General features: G+C 44.4%; 1 long non-coding RNA gene across 1 annotated transcript; it reads left to right on the forward strand.

Moving 5' to 3' along the window:
• The first annotated feature begins 1,804 nt into the window (after positions 1 to 1,804).
• LOC131402389 (uncharacterized) lies at positions 1,805 to 3,529 on the forward strand. Its single transcript, XR_009218621.1, has 3 exons — positions 1,805 to 2,159; positions 2,839 to 2,910; positions 3,465 to 3,529. It is a non-coding gene; the product is annotated as an uncharacterized LOC131402389 (long non-coding RNA).
• Positions 3,530 to 14,626: the final 11,097 nt, after the last annotated feature.

Genomic DNA, 14,626 nt, shown 5'->3' on the forward strand with positions numbered 1-14,626 from the left:
CTGTTAAGCTTAAGTCTTCCATATCTTTGCATAATTTTTTTGTCTTTAATTTGACCATTTCTAAGAGGATATGTTAAATCTCCAAATCTGGTTGTTCATATATGTACTTATGCACATGGGTCTATAAATAATAGTTTTTTTTCACTTTGGGGGGATATATATAATGACTGTTAGTACTCGATCTTCTCTTCCTTTCACCACATATGGTCACCACATATGTCACATATGACATATGGTCACCACCTTTGATATGTCACATGCTTTTTGCTTTGAACTCGGATTTTATCAGGTATTAACAAGAATACCCATGCTTTCTTTTGGTTCGTATTTAAATGGAATATCATTTCTACCTACTTTAACCTCTTCTGTGTTTTGCTTCAAGTATTGGAAAGCATGTAGTTGGGTCCTGTGGTAGGTGGAATGTGCCCCCAAAGGTGACCAATTCCTAATCCTTCGAATCTGTGACTATGTTACCTCACATAGAAAGGAGACTTTGCAAGTGTGAAGAAGTCAAGGATCTTGAGATGAGGAGATAATCCTGAATTATCTGGATGGGTCCAATATAATCACAAGGGTCCTTACAAGTGAAAGAATAAGTCAAGAAAGTCAGAGTCAGAGAAGGAGTTATGACAATGGAAACAGAGATTGAAGTGATATGAGGCTGTTACCTAGGAATGTGAGCAGCCTCTAGAAGCTAGAAAATGCAAGGAAATGGACTCTTCTCTAGAGCCTCCAGAAGGAATGCATTCCTGCTGACACTTTTATTTTAGCCAGTGAGACTCATTTTAGATTTCTCTCCTCCCAAAGTATAACATAATCAATTTTGTGTTATTTTAGACCTCTAAATCTGTGGTAGTTTCTCAGAGTAGCAATAGGAAATGAATACAAGTCCTATTTGTAATCCAATCTGAGTGTTTCTGTGTGACTCAGAATTACAGCATCCCAACATTTTGGTTTTTAAAGCTGTATTCACCAATGAAAATAATATTTTAATGTTAGAGCACCAAAAGCCTATGTTCTGCTGTGCAATCTTCTGGAATTGCATGTTGTACCTTGTCAATTAAATTGTTTGAAAATTAACGTTGGACTGAACTTAGATGTGTAAGAGAGGAATCAACCCAAAGATAAGCTGTAAAGCTCACTGCTTATGATGGTTTTCTAATCTGTAAAGAAATAGGTGAAAAGCTGCAAGTTTACGCTGTTCCTTGGACTCTGAATTGTTTTTACTCTTTTAGAAAAACATAGAGTCATAAATTGCTTCTTCCTCTTTATTTTCTCCCTAAGACTATCTCCTTATTTATTATGGTGCAATTTCCTTGCTTCTGGTAGTATGTGTTTCCTAAGTCTGTGAGGCAGGCAGTTTTAGAAAGGTATATTGCAGAAGTTTTGATGATACCATTCTGTACTCGACTTGCCCTTCCTTCAAGTTTTTCTTATGCACTTCCCTGTCCTACCTAGTTTCTTTAATGGATTATAAACTTTTGCTTCATCTCACTATACCTGCACATGCCCATGACCAACCTCATGTTGGTGCCACTGTATGAAATAGTGTTTGACTTGTAAACAAATATGCAAATGGGTTCTTTCCCCTTAAGCATCCTTTGCGCCTCTTCTTTCCACTAATTCATTTTAGGATATTGATCTATCTCTTTTGAGTCCAGAGTTGTAGGGCTTGATCTTCCAAGGCTTTGGGAACATCTTGTGCGTGTGCTCCAGATTCCAAAGTCATGAAGAGACAGCCATTGCTCTGGAATGAACAAGTTGCTTAAGTCAAAATGCCACCTTTTACTCTTTTTTTTTCCCCACATGAGTTATGCCTGAAGTGCATGACTTGATCTTTATTTTTAATACTATGGCCTTGGTACAGGTTGAACTTCAAAAACTATCATTATGTCCTGGTCTTTGTTTTTGCCATCGAGGAGATCAACAGGAGCCCCCAGCTGCTCCCCACCCTGTCTCTGGGTTTCCATGTCTACAATTCCTTCCACAGTGATGTCAGCACCTTGGTGAGCACCCTGAGGTGGTTATCGGGATGGGGTCAGATGATCCCTAATTACACCTGCCAGGCACAGAACAAGAATGTGGCTGTCACTGCAGGAACCACACCAGCATTCTCTGCCCACATTGGGACACTGTTGGAGCTCTACAAAATACCACAGGTATGAGCGTGGTGGAGGGATGGATCTGGAGGGACTGAAGTTTTCCTCCTTGGTGAAATTCTGTGGCCACTCATGTGGAAAAGCAGAAAGTGGTTTTGCATGTCTCCCTAAGGAAAAAACCTACCACAGATAGTTCTTGAAATGGTGGATTCATTATTTTGGTGTGTGAATCTGAGAGAGGGATGAAGTAGCCAGAGGCTAGCATCACTGTCTAAAGCAGACCACAGGAGCTTCTGGAAGTGTGGTTGCCCAAATTCTCTCAAAGGAGTGGAAGCTAGATATTCTGAAATAATCATACCCTAGTTATTTATCAAATAGTTAATAAAATTTTATATGTAAACATGTACTTAAAACCACTTTACACTCTTCAAATTCTTTACAAATAGTCACAAATTTAATCCTAATATAAGTCAATGAATAGGTAACGTTATTATGGGACTTTTTAGAGATATAGAAACTAAGATGGATAGAGGTTATTTAACCTTCTCAAGTACGTTAAGCTAGTCACATTAGAGTCAGGATTTGAACCCAGGCAGTCTGGCTTCAAAGCCAAGCTTCCCCTCAATCACTTCTACCATCAGATAATATTGCTTCATACTCACAGTGTTAGCACCAAGAATGTAAGTTTAGCTAACTGATCATATGAATTTTGTTGAAATTCTGTTTATTTTTCTTCCAGAGAACTCAATATGGAACACTTTTTCTCTTTTGATTCAGACAACCTATGGAGATTTTGATCCTGTACTGAAAGGTAAGGACTAGTTTTCCGCTCTCTATCAGATAGCTCACAAGGACACATCTCTAGTCTTCAGAATGGTCTCATTGTTGACACATTTTGGCTGGACCTGGGTAGGAATCTTAGTATCAGTTGGTACAAAAGGTGAGCAATTCCTCTGGGAACTTAGAAGAGAGATGACTATGAACGGTGCCTGCCTGTGACTAAGATACCGGTGAGCAAGAGGACGTACACTTCAAAAGATTGGACATGCATAGCCAGAAGCACAGACTCATCAGCCAACGTGTTTATCATTTATGGTGACACAAGTAGATTAATAAATGTGAGCATTGCAGGAAACCATTATTTAACCACTCAGAAGGTGTGGATCACTACACCACAGTGGGATGCTTCTTTTATTCCACGTCACCACTTTTTTGATACCTACCATGGGAGTCTTTCCTTTGCACACCAGAACTTTGACATATCTGGATTTAAACACTCTCTATGGACAGTTAGCCCCTCTAAATACCAAGAAGACTTTTTCTTTACCAAATGATGCCTTGAACATTTCAACTGCTCATTTGCAGGAACTGAATGTGGAAATTTTTGGAGTGTCCATTCAATGCCTCCCTGGAGTCTCTGCCAAAGGAAACATTAAACACGACTCTGTCTGGATCCAGCTACTACATCTATGATGCTGTGGATGTGGTGGCCTGAGCCCTCCATGAAATACTTTTTATAAAAGCAGAACAGGGGTCCATAATGGATGCAGGCCAGCTCATGTTTTTCCCTTAGCAGGTAAAATTCTCCCTTAAATAGGATTCTCATTATTGTTCTTTTAGGATCCGAGAGTTATTTTATTTGGGTATCGAATTGTGATTGTCACATTGTCACAGGTCAGCAGTGACTTGTGCATAATGAATTACTGTTCTTTCTTACAGGTTGCAAGTAAACCTCTAATGATTGTAGGGTCTAATTAGCAACAGTGTCAACTCTTTTAACTAGAAATAATTGATTAAAAACTTTCACTGTGAGAGGTAAGTGTTCAAGAGAAAAAAATGACAATTCATCCCAGGGAATTAAAAAATTCAGGGATTTCCAAAATCTAGTCCTGGCCCTATCCCTTGATATCTTAAATGCTTCTGGGGAAAGGACAATTTATTTGAACTTCCTGCATTTTTCTAGAAAGGCTACTGATAGCTAAATAAATATTTCCCCATTGAAATTTAAAATGACTTTTGGAAGCAAGGAGTTTGATCCCCTTTTTACAGATCAGAACCCCAATACTATGAAATATATTTTAATTCCCCAAGTCCTTATCAATTCTATTTAGATGAATTTGTACATGAACCTAGACTTTTATAAATCCAAAACCTATGAATAATGTGTCATGAAACTCTTGCTTTCAGGTATGAGGAAGTGAATGTCATGTCAGATCTAAATACACACATTTGTTGTGAATATATATTTGTTCATGTATATATACAACCATATATATAGTTATGTATTATACAAATATCAGTTGTACATTTATATAGAAATTATATCAATTAATGCGTGAAGATTCTGTACTAGGAGCTTTCATCTCTTCTCTCTCATTTAATAAAATATTTTGTTCAAAGGTAGGAAGAAGCAGGCTGTCTTTCTTTGTCTCTTCTTGAGCTCGAGGAAACTCCCTAGCACCCCTAAAGCAAACCTCATTGCTCAAGGTGCAGCTCAGGTTTAGCCCCACAGCACTCCCTGGACGTGGAATCTTCAGGAATGGTTTAAAACTCACCATGTGCTCTCTGAGGGCAGACAAGAATGCCTGCTTCCTTAAGCGTGCAGAATAGTAAACACTCCCCAAATTGAACTTATTCAGAGGATGACTAATATAGAGGGGAAAAAATCTAATTGCTGGGCAACTCAGTATCCCCACCAGTTCGAATCTGGGTTTTATGCCTTCAATTTCCATGCTCATTTCATTTCCCAATTATGTCTCCCTTTTAGCTCCACCCATTCCTAAGAAACACCCAATTTAAAAAAAGCACTGGAGCTCACGTGTCACTGGATGAGAAAAGAAACTCTGTGTCACAGCATGTAATTCTGAACTATATGATTTTCCTAAAGGTCTTGGACTTCAGGTGAAAGTAAGGGAGTTTGTTCCCCAGGAACCACGTGGTCAAGGTTTCATCATACATGAGGAGCTGATAGACTGGGCCATGCGATTCAAAAAGGTTGCAGACAAGTCAATCTTGGATTAATCATCTACATCACAAGATAGAGAGCATATATGAAAATAATGGTGAAATCATTTAACTCATAACAAAATTCTCATTTGTTGATATAATTTTTCTTACTGTCCAAGAGATATTGAAAGGACACTTGTAATTAAAGAGATATTCCGGAATTTTGAAATGCTTTATACATTACAGCAGGACAGTGAGGCTACCAATTTAATAGGATGAGCTGATAAAAAATTGATTGAATTCCCATTTAAGCTGAAAAAGTGTCAATCTCACGTGCTTGCAAATTTATTGCTCTGCATGCATTGTGCCCTGAAGATATAACAGATGCTGACGACCTAGACTTTTGATGATTTAAAGATACAATTCAAATTGTCTTTTGCCATACGCTTTTCTTCCAGAAAACAAATTTTATTCTCTTTAATGAAAATCAAAAGAATTGACATTGAGGGTTTTTTTTAATATTTCAATATTTTATTAATTTTCCTTATATTTCCATCTCTTCATCCCAACTTTATACATTCTTGTAGAAAAATTCACCATCAGAAAAAAAGATTCTTTTGGCTCCCAAGGAACTGCATTCTTCCTCTTCTTCAGATTTCCCTTTAGAACTCAGTCTTGTAAGCTATCCCTCAAGATGCTATATTATATCATTCAAGCCTGTCCCTGTGTCTTTGGTGTATAATCTACCTGACATTAAATACATTACTAAATAAATTCAATAATTACAATTTGTACTAATCAAACAATTCTCATATAAATGCATTGTATGAATTAAAATATTATTTTTTATTAAGGTAAAATCTGCTTATAGTTCAAAAAAGTAATCCTGGAATACCATATTCAGAATCACATTTGTTATTGCCAGATGCCCCATTCCATAAAACAAACAAGTGTCCTAGTCATTGAGACGGAAAATTTTTTAAATCAGTACGTATTTTCGTGTTGGGAACTCTTTTCTGCAGATTAACCTTGATTTTATTTTGCTTTCCCTGGGTGCATCAATCATGTCAAATCTTATAGGTGATCTCTAAGATAAGTTTTGAGATAATTTAAACAATATTATCAATTATTCAATATTATTAAATAAAAAAATATTATCCAATTATATAGTATTGTTCAGTATCATCAATAATTCTCTTCTTTCAAACTCCCCACTCTGGGTGTAGGACGTTCTGTCAGCCAGGATTCAGGAACATCCCTCAGGAAGAGAGAGCTACCTGCTGCTTTGTCTGTGTATTGTGCCCAGAGAGAGAAATATGTAATCAGACAAGTATGAACTGGCAAAATTACACAATCACTTTCTCTCACCTCTTCTTTGTCTCCAAATAAAATGTAAAGGATCTGAGAGTAACCAATAGCATCACATTTCTTCATTATTTTCTATTATTTCATTCACTCATTCAATACATTCATTTAGGAAATCAATACATCGTTTCCATGTTGGGAGTTACCTTGATCTGGCTTCCTTATACTCCAATTGTTAGGTTCTGCTGAAGCAGCTCTTCTCAAGGGAATACAACCCTTAAACCACATCATGTGTTAGGCAAACACTTAGAGATTCCGTAGCACCATATACTCATCTTGATCACAGAATAACACACATGGAATTATGATGGAAGTAAGTGTGGGTGTCTTTAGCACATGCCTCCTATTCATGTGTTTACACCCAAGGTGGCGAGCACTATGCCTTACACATAGTAGGTGTGCAAAAACCAGAACTAAAGATTCAATAAATGAATGGACATATTATATTATTATTACTCTAGTAGAAGACATAAACAATGAACTGAGCATGCAAACTTGATAAGATAAAGGCTCTGCTTTCCAAGAAATCATAGTGAGGTACATGTGAAAAAGAATAGCAGGGCAATTTGAAAAGTGCCAAAATAAAGGTAGTTAGAGGTTAGCAGAGTCAACAAGAGTAGATAGTGTTACTTGGATAAATCAGATAATTCTTCATGGAAAGCTTATGTTTGAGTTGAGCTTTTAAAAATATGGGGGGATTTTTCAGTTAAAGATGAAGAGGGCCTCTTGGCAACAGATGTTTGAGCAACAAAAGTTATGCAAGATTAAGAAGTTCTGGAGACCTACCATCCAACATGGGCCGATAGTTCACAATACTGTACTGTAGACTTAAAAATTTACTAGGAGGGTAGATTTATGTTAAGTATTCCTACCTCAAAAGAAAAAAAGTATTTTAAAAAAGGAAGTTAAATAAAAAAATTAAAGAGGACAGGAGGAAACATTTGGGGGTGATGAATAGGTTAAGGACTTGAGTAGTGATGGTTTCACAGGTGTATATTATCTCCGAACACATTAAGTTGTATACATTAAATATGTACAGCTTTTTGTATGTCAGTCATACCTCAATAAAGTTTTTTTTAAATGTTTTCATGTGGCATATTCAGACATTCAGAATATGACTAATATGACTGGAATGAGATGATAAAAGACTGATCATGGATGATGATGGAATAGGTAAATAATGAAAAAAAATCCCATCATATTTAAAGTACAATATTCCAGTCTTACCAAACAAAACAGCAAACAATTCATATATACTTATTACCAAAGTTGTCTCTACATTGCTAAATGTTCTGTCCAGTAAGATAATTCATGAAATAACATATTACAGAAATAATAATGGGCTGGAGGAGAGAGCATGTTTACAAATTATGTTTGTTGTTAGAATGCATCTGGCTATAAATTAAAAAGAAAAAACTCTAAAAGTGTCTTTTAAAAAATATTTATTATATTCCATAAAAAAGACCAGAGTAATTTACTACGATGATTCTTTGTGCCAGAAAAAATAAAAGCACAATTGTTGCATTATAAAGATGGAGAAGGAAATACGTTTCATTCCATTTGTTATTTACTTGATGAATGTTGTCATAGATATCACTTTTTACAAAAAAATAGTGAAAGAATTTATAAAAAGGCCAGAGATAGAATGACTCCAGGTTTAGGGAAAGGAATGAAGAAAAGCTATTCAACATCCAGCTACCTGTACAGTCTAAGGGTGCACGGAAAGCATCGCCTCCAGCCCCGCCCCTGGAGCTCATTTCCTCCCACTGTGAAGTCGGCCAGACTTATTCCAGCCCCACCCCCGCCTCTTCCCGCCCCTGGAACTGGTCTCCGCGGACAACCTCCTGGCCTGGTTCCGCCCGCAGCCTGGTCCCGGCTCATTGCCCCGCCCGCACCCTTGTCCCCCCCCCGCCCCCGGGCCTGGTGTCACTCACACCCTTGTGCCCGCCCACAGCCCGCCCCTAGAACTGGTTCCCGCCCCTAGATTTCGTCCCTGTCCCTGGTGCTGACCCAGCCCGCGGCCCAGCTTCGCACTCACTCTAGACACTGGAGACCTCCCCCGAGGCTGGGGTGCGCGGCCCCGCCCCGCCCGCCGCCTCAACCCGGAGCCCCCAAACGTCCGTCCTCCCCGAACGCCCGCCCGAGACCGGAAGCGGAAGCGCGGGCGGCGCCGTGGATGGAGCGGGGCGTCTGCCCGGTGTGTCCAGTCTTCTCAGCGCGGACGGGATTCCCGTGGACGTTCGGCCTCAGGGGCGGAGCTCGGTGAGCAGCGGGCGGTCCCGGCTCCGGTCGCGGTCCAGGGAGGGGCCTGGGCCGCGGGCAGCCCCTCACGGCCCGGCGTCCCCCCGTCCCCCCGGAGCGCCGTTTCCCCGGGCTGTTCGCTCAGGGCGCCCGAGGCTGCTGTTCCTCCCGGCTCCGGGCGCCGCCGGCCCCTCCTCAGAGTCCCCGTCACCGTCCTCCGTGTGATTTTGTCCCCAGGGGGCTTATCCGCGTCTGGAGGCGGTGTTTGGGTTGTTACTAATGGGGGCGCTCCTGGCATCTAGAGGGGGAGGCAGGGATGCTGCTCAGCGTCCTCCGGGGCCCAGGACGGCCCGACAGAGAATCATCCGGCCCCAGATGTCAATGGTGCGGAGGTTGGGAGACCTGCTCCAGGGCCTGAAAATCTCCCGAGCCCTGAATGAAGTGTGGGAATTGTTTACCAGTCAGCGAGCCGCTTACAGGGGCCATAAATGACAAGCTTGTTTAAAGGGTCCGGAGTCACCAAAAAGTCTCTGTCCAGCCAAGTGAGTTGAGCGAGTCAAGTGCACACAGCATGGAGCTGCTTCTCCCATCTTGGGGAGCAGGTGGCTGGACAGGAATCGGGAAAATCCAGTCTCAGCCAACAGTTACAGTTAAATAAGTAAATACGAAAAAGAAAAGTAAGTGGGGTGGGCTTTCCTTCCATCACCTGTATTACTCCCTGTAAAAGGCCTCAAAAGCAATCTTTGTTTTTTTTTTCCGTTAGAAAAGAAAAGTGTCTGGGGGGCTCAAGTTTGAGTTGAAACCAGGCTCAGGGTCCACCTGTCCTCGCTGATCCGTGGATTTCTGTGTGACCAGGTGAGTACCCTGTGGACCTGGTACCAACAGGTTCCAGCAGCCTCCGCTGTGCAGAAGACCTGCCAGTGGGCTTTCCTGGGCTCAGGTTGTCAGCACAAGGACTCACTGAGAGTGACGGTATCATGAGAAAAATTATTTATGTTTGATGGATTATATTCAAGGGAAAGATGGTAAGGTGTGTGAGGCTCTGTGTGTAAATAATTCAGAAAATACAGTTATTTGCAAAGAAGAACACATTAAACAAATATATGTAAATATGTGTAACAGTAAAGAAATATAGACTTACCTGCATTCCGAATTCTCAAAAGTCAGGATTTCATATATAAATATAAATATATAAATGTTTTACATGTATATGTAGTATTACAAGACATCTCATTAAATATTAGCAGGGATGCTCAGCAACATTCCTCAGGCCTATTGAATTTGACTTCTAAAGACCTATAAATGCTCCACAAAGATTCAAAATCTTACAGACACCTGGAGAAAAATATGATTTGAACTTCTTTATGTTAGTAACAGAAATGGAAAGTTAAATTGACCAGCAGCCGGATTTATTTTCAGCATATTGTTGTTTATGAGATTTCAAATCATTTGGAGGAATATTAAGCAACACCTTTTAGATAGAAGGGTAGGGCACTAGTCTCCAAAAAGATTGTCCTCTCCACCTCACATTCTAAAGGGAATTAACTTTGCTTCTTGAGTCCTTTCTGAAATAACAGTCTGGTGATTCAGGTTGAAGACAATCTTGTTAAGTAATTTTATATATAATTGTTGGCCTCTCCTAATTGTGTGTGTATGTCTGTGTGCCTTTTTCATTCTAGCATTCCTGGGACGTTCTTGAGGGAATGTGTGCTTGTCATGCAGTAGATATTCTTTGAGTGCACAATTTATGGTGACCCACCATCCTCATTTATTCAGAACAGAGGGGTTTTCCAGGACACAGGACATTTAGCGTTCAAACCAGGATGGTTCCTCATCTGATGAGCCAGGCCCTGGGCCAGATGCGTGGGGACCTGGAGAACCAAACAGACCTTGTCCCACCTCCATGGGATTTATATTCTGTTAGGGAATTTGGATTGTAGACAGTTAATGATGAGAGTGATGTGGGAGTTTGGCACAAGGGGACTAAACCGGAGGGGGCAGGGAAGCGCTCTTGAGAAGGACTGATATTTAGCTTGAGAGCTGGAGTTGGGACTGGATTTAGGTGGTTGGAGGGTTAGACTGGAGTGAGGGTGTGGGAGTGTGTTCAAGAGAGCGTTTCAGGCAGAGGGACCCGCATGAGGACACCCCTGAAGCAGAGAGCCTGGTGTGTCCATGAACTGAGAAGAGGGATGGCTGAGCCGAGTCAACACAGGGGGAGGGGTGTGAGCCAGACCAGCGAGGGGAACAGGCTGGACCAGGTCAGGCGTGACTTTGGACTCTGTTCTAAGACCAGTGGGAAGACACTGGAGAGGTGTGAGCAGATGGGTGATGTGATTGGCGTTTGGTCTAAGCATGTGGGTTAAAATGGACTTCATGGTTAAGAATGTAGACTTAAGAGGCAGATAGGAGGTGTTGGGAAGAAGGTTACGAATAAGGTGATTGTTCCCTAGGCCTGGATGATGGCTGTGGAGTAGGAAAGAAGTAGAAAGAGAAGACCTTGGAGTGTAGAACCGCGAGAAGGTAACGGTACTTTCTTGCCTGGATGTGTCAGATGGCACAGGGCACTGACTGTGCTCCTCGCTGCTGTCCGTGCAGACCTGCAGGCGCCCCCTCACCCAGGTCTGTGTGTTCACCCCACTTAGCCACTCACAGGCCTCCCTCCACATCTTAAAGGAAGTCAGGCCTTACTTGTGAGGGGGTTGTCTCAGACGGGAGACACCGAGGAGAGCCCCTCCAGGCATCAGAGCAGCCCCTTCAGCCTCTCGCTCAGGCTCCTCCCCCTCCACTCTCTCGCTTTCCACCCTCAGAAGGACCCCTGCTCAGTATTCCACGTCCCCATGTTCTTCCTCCCTCAGGCTTGAGAAGGGTGGGCAGCCAGTGGGGTGGACATCATCTGTACCTTCCACTCTGACCCCCGCACGTCCTGGGCTGGACAGAGAGCAACTCTACTGGGAGCTGAGCCATGAGAGCCAGGGCGTCACCCACCTGGGCTCCTTCATCCTGGATGGGGACAGCCTCTACATCAGTGTTGAGGGGCTGGGCTACAGCCGTGCTCTCTGTCCCTATCATAGTTCTGTGTTGCCTCCATTGCTCTAAAGTGAGCTGTGATCCATCTCTGTCTCCTTCTGGTCGGGGTGCAGTCTTCTGGGGTGATGACTGAGGCCAGCCACCTTCCATCTCGTTTCATCCCCCCTGAACACCCCTCCCCTCTTCCCCTCTGCTTTTCCCTAAGCTTTTCCCACAAAGCTCCCTATATCCTCCCTCTCCCTTAATCCTTTATGTTCACCCCAACTCTTGCTCAGCTCCTCTCACCTTCTCTCCACAGCTGACACCTATGGAGCTGTGGCCCTGACTACTACCAGTGAGTATTCCTGGCCCTCATCTCCTGGGTTCCATCCCCATTTGGGGTTGGGGAGCAGTGGTTCTCCTGCACCCACTGTCCTTGGTGAGAGAAGGACCTGGAAGGGCCCTAACTCATCCCTTCTCTCTCTCCCATGTTCTGGTGGAGAGTTCCAGCCCAGGGTGAGAAAGCCTTAGTGACAGACGTGTTCTCCACCACATTCTGACCCCACGTGGTTTTCACTTTAATTCTCCTGAAGCCCCGCCCTTGGTCCTCCTTTTCCAGGTGTCCCATCCATGTGTCCAGTGTTCTGCCCGTCCATCTGTCTCTCCTCCGAGTTCAGTCTCTCTTGTTCACATATCTCTCTCTCTCGGGCTCCTCTCATCCACAGGCTTGCTCATCCCTCTACTCACACAGTCACCCCTCCCCTCACTCTCATTTATGCTTCACCTGTGAATGGTGGTCCTGGCACAGCCACTGCTGGAGCCCGGGTGAGCCTGGGGGCTCCTCCCACTCTGTCCCTCCCTGATGACAGCCCTCGCCACAGCTCCCGAGCCGGCCACCACGTCCCTGCATACTTGATCATCAACTGTGCCACCAGAAGCCACCACAAGTGTCTGGGGGCCCCTTTTCCTTCCCAAGAGAAGCTCTCCAGCCCCACACCTCCACCAGCCAGTTGTGATCCAGGAGCTGGGCAGCCACAGTGTGAGATTCTGGTTTTGAGGAAATGGTGCTGATCACAAAGATTATACCAATGATTCAGTCTGAGGCCAGCCCTCAGAGAGCCCCTAGCCTCGTGAAATTAACACACCAATATAACACTGTGTGGGAGGTTTCGGGGAGAGGCGCCTGGCATAGTTTGCAGAGGAAGAGCTTGCTAGAGAAAGTTGCACCTGAATAGAGTCTTTAAGAATGAGCAGGAGGGACCCAGGCAGGTAGAGGATGAAGAGTTTTTCTGGCAGAGAGGATTCCGTGAGCAAAGGCTTGCGCCAGAAACAATATGCCATATGCGGAGAATTGAAACGAATTTGGGTTGCGTGAAGCATGAAGTTTAACCCGCGGTACATGGATAAAATGAGACTGAAAGGTCAGCAGGAGCCAGATTGAGTAGAGCCTTGAGTGCCAGGTCAAGAAGGTTGAACTAGACACTGAAGGCCATAGGGAGCCATGGGTGGTACTAGAGCAGTGGTGGCCCTAGTGAGGTATTCATTTCAGAAAGATTCTTCTAGTGGTCCATGTAGAACATCCTTTAGACAGAGCATCCAGTGAGCCTGCTGGGGTGTTGGTCCGGGTGAAGGAAGTTAAGACCTGAGCTGGGACAGGGATGGAGAGAGGGAGTGTATGTGAGGACCAGTGTTCAAGGTGAATGGGTGTTACTGGGAGGGAGGAGGAGCTGAGCAGATGTGCTGGTTCTGACTTGGGTGACCACACGGGTGGGCGGTGGTGCCCCTGAGAGAGAAGACGCCAGATGATAATGAGTGCAGGACTCTGATGTGGTCTCAGGCCAGCTCTCAGTGATGGCCATCGCTCTCCCTCTCGTCTTGCAGCTTTGGGACACAACCTGAAGACCCTCACAGTCACCTTCCCCATCTCCACCCTCCAGTATTCATCAGACAGGAGCAACGGCTCAGCCACGTTCCACTCCACCGAGAGGGTCCTGCAGAGCCTGGTGAGACCCTGGTCCCAGCAGCTCCTTTTGGGTTAAATCCCACCCAGCCCCTCCCCCAATCCCTGTCCCTCCTGCTCCTCCTCCTCCTCCTTCCTCCCCAGCTGGATCCTTGTTCAAGAAGAGCAGCCTGGGCCTCTTCTCCTTGAGTTGCAGACTGGTCTCCCTCAGGTGAGACCCTCCCCTGAGTATTTGCCCCTAATGACCACTTTTGTTACCACCCCTCTCTCAGTCTCCCCTCTGACCTCCCATTTCCTCCTTCCTGTTCTGGCCCCCACCCCAGAGGTTTCAGGACCTCTCTCTAGATTCCCCATGTACCTCTCTCCCCAGGCCTGTGAAGGATGGGGGAGCCACCTGTGTGGACGCTGTCTGCACCCACCACCGTGACCCCGTGGGCCACCATGCCTCTGTGCTGGGAGCTGAGAGTCTCCACCTGTCTGCTCTTCCTCTCGGTGGCTCCAGGCTCTGCACCCTGGAGTTTATGCATGCGGAGAGAATACCAGCTGCATTTCCGCAGCATCAGCTGGAACCACAGCAACCCGGAGCCCACATCCTCGGAGTATACCGCCCTGCTGAGAGTCACCCAGGACCAGGTGGGGTCTCCCCTGTCCCGTCTCTCCTTGCCCTGAAGGCACCCTCATTCCTCTGCCTGACTTACATCTGTTACATGGTTGTTTCAATCCTTCACATTCCCTGCGTGTCTGGGTTCTCTCAGTTTCCAGAGGTGATATCCTAGCTGCCTTCCCCATTTCTCACGTGGGTAAACTGAAGCTCAGAAAGGGGAGTATTGTGTCTAAGGTCACACAATGAGTTAGGGGCAGAGCCAGGATTTGAAGTCAGGTCTCCCTTGCCCCAAGGTCTGTGATCTTTCACTGGCTCCAGTGGGGCCCCGCATCCCCAGGAGACCTCCATCTCTCCCACTCTCCCTCCCGTTTGTTCTAGGTCACCAAGCTCTACAGAGGCAGCCAG

This window comes from Diceros bicornis, unplaced genomic scaffold (genome assembly GCF_020826845.1).
Source record: "Diceros bicornis minor isolate mBicDic1 unplaced genomic scaffold, mDicBic1.mat.cur d_74_multi, whole genome shotgun sequence".
NCBI lineage: Eukaryota > Metazoa > Chordata > Mammalia > Perissodactyla > Rhinocerotidae > Diceros > Diceros bicornis.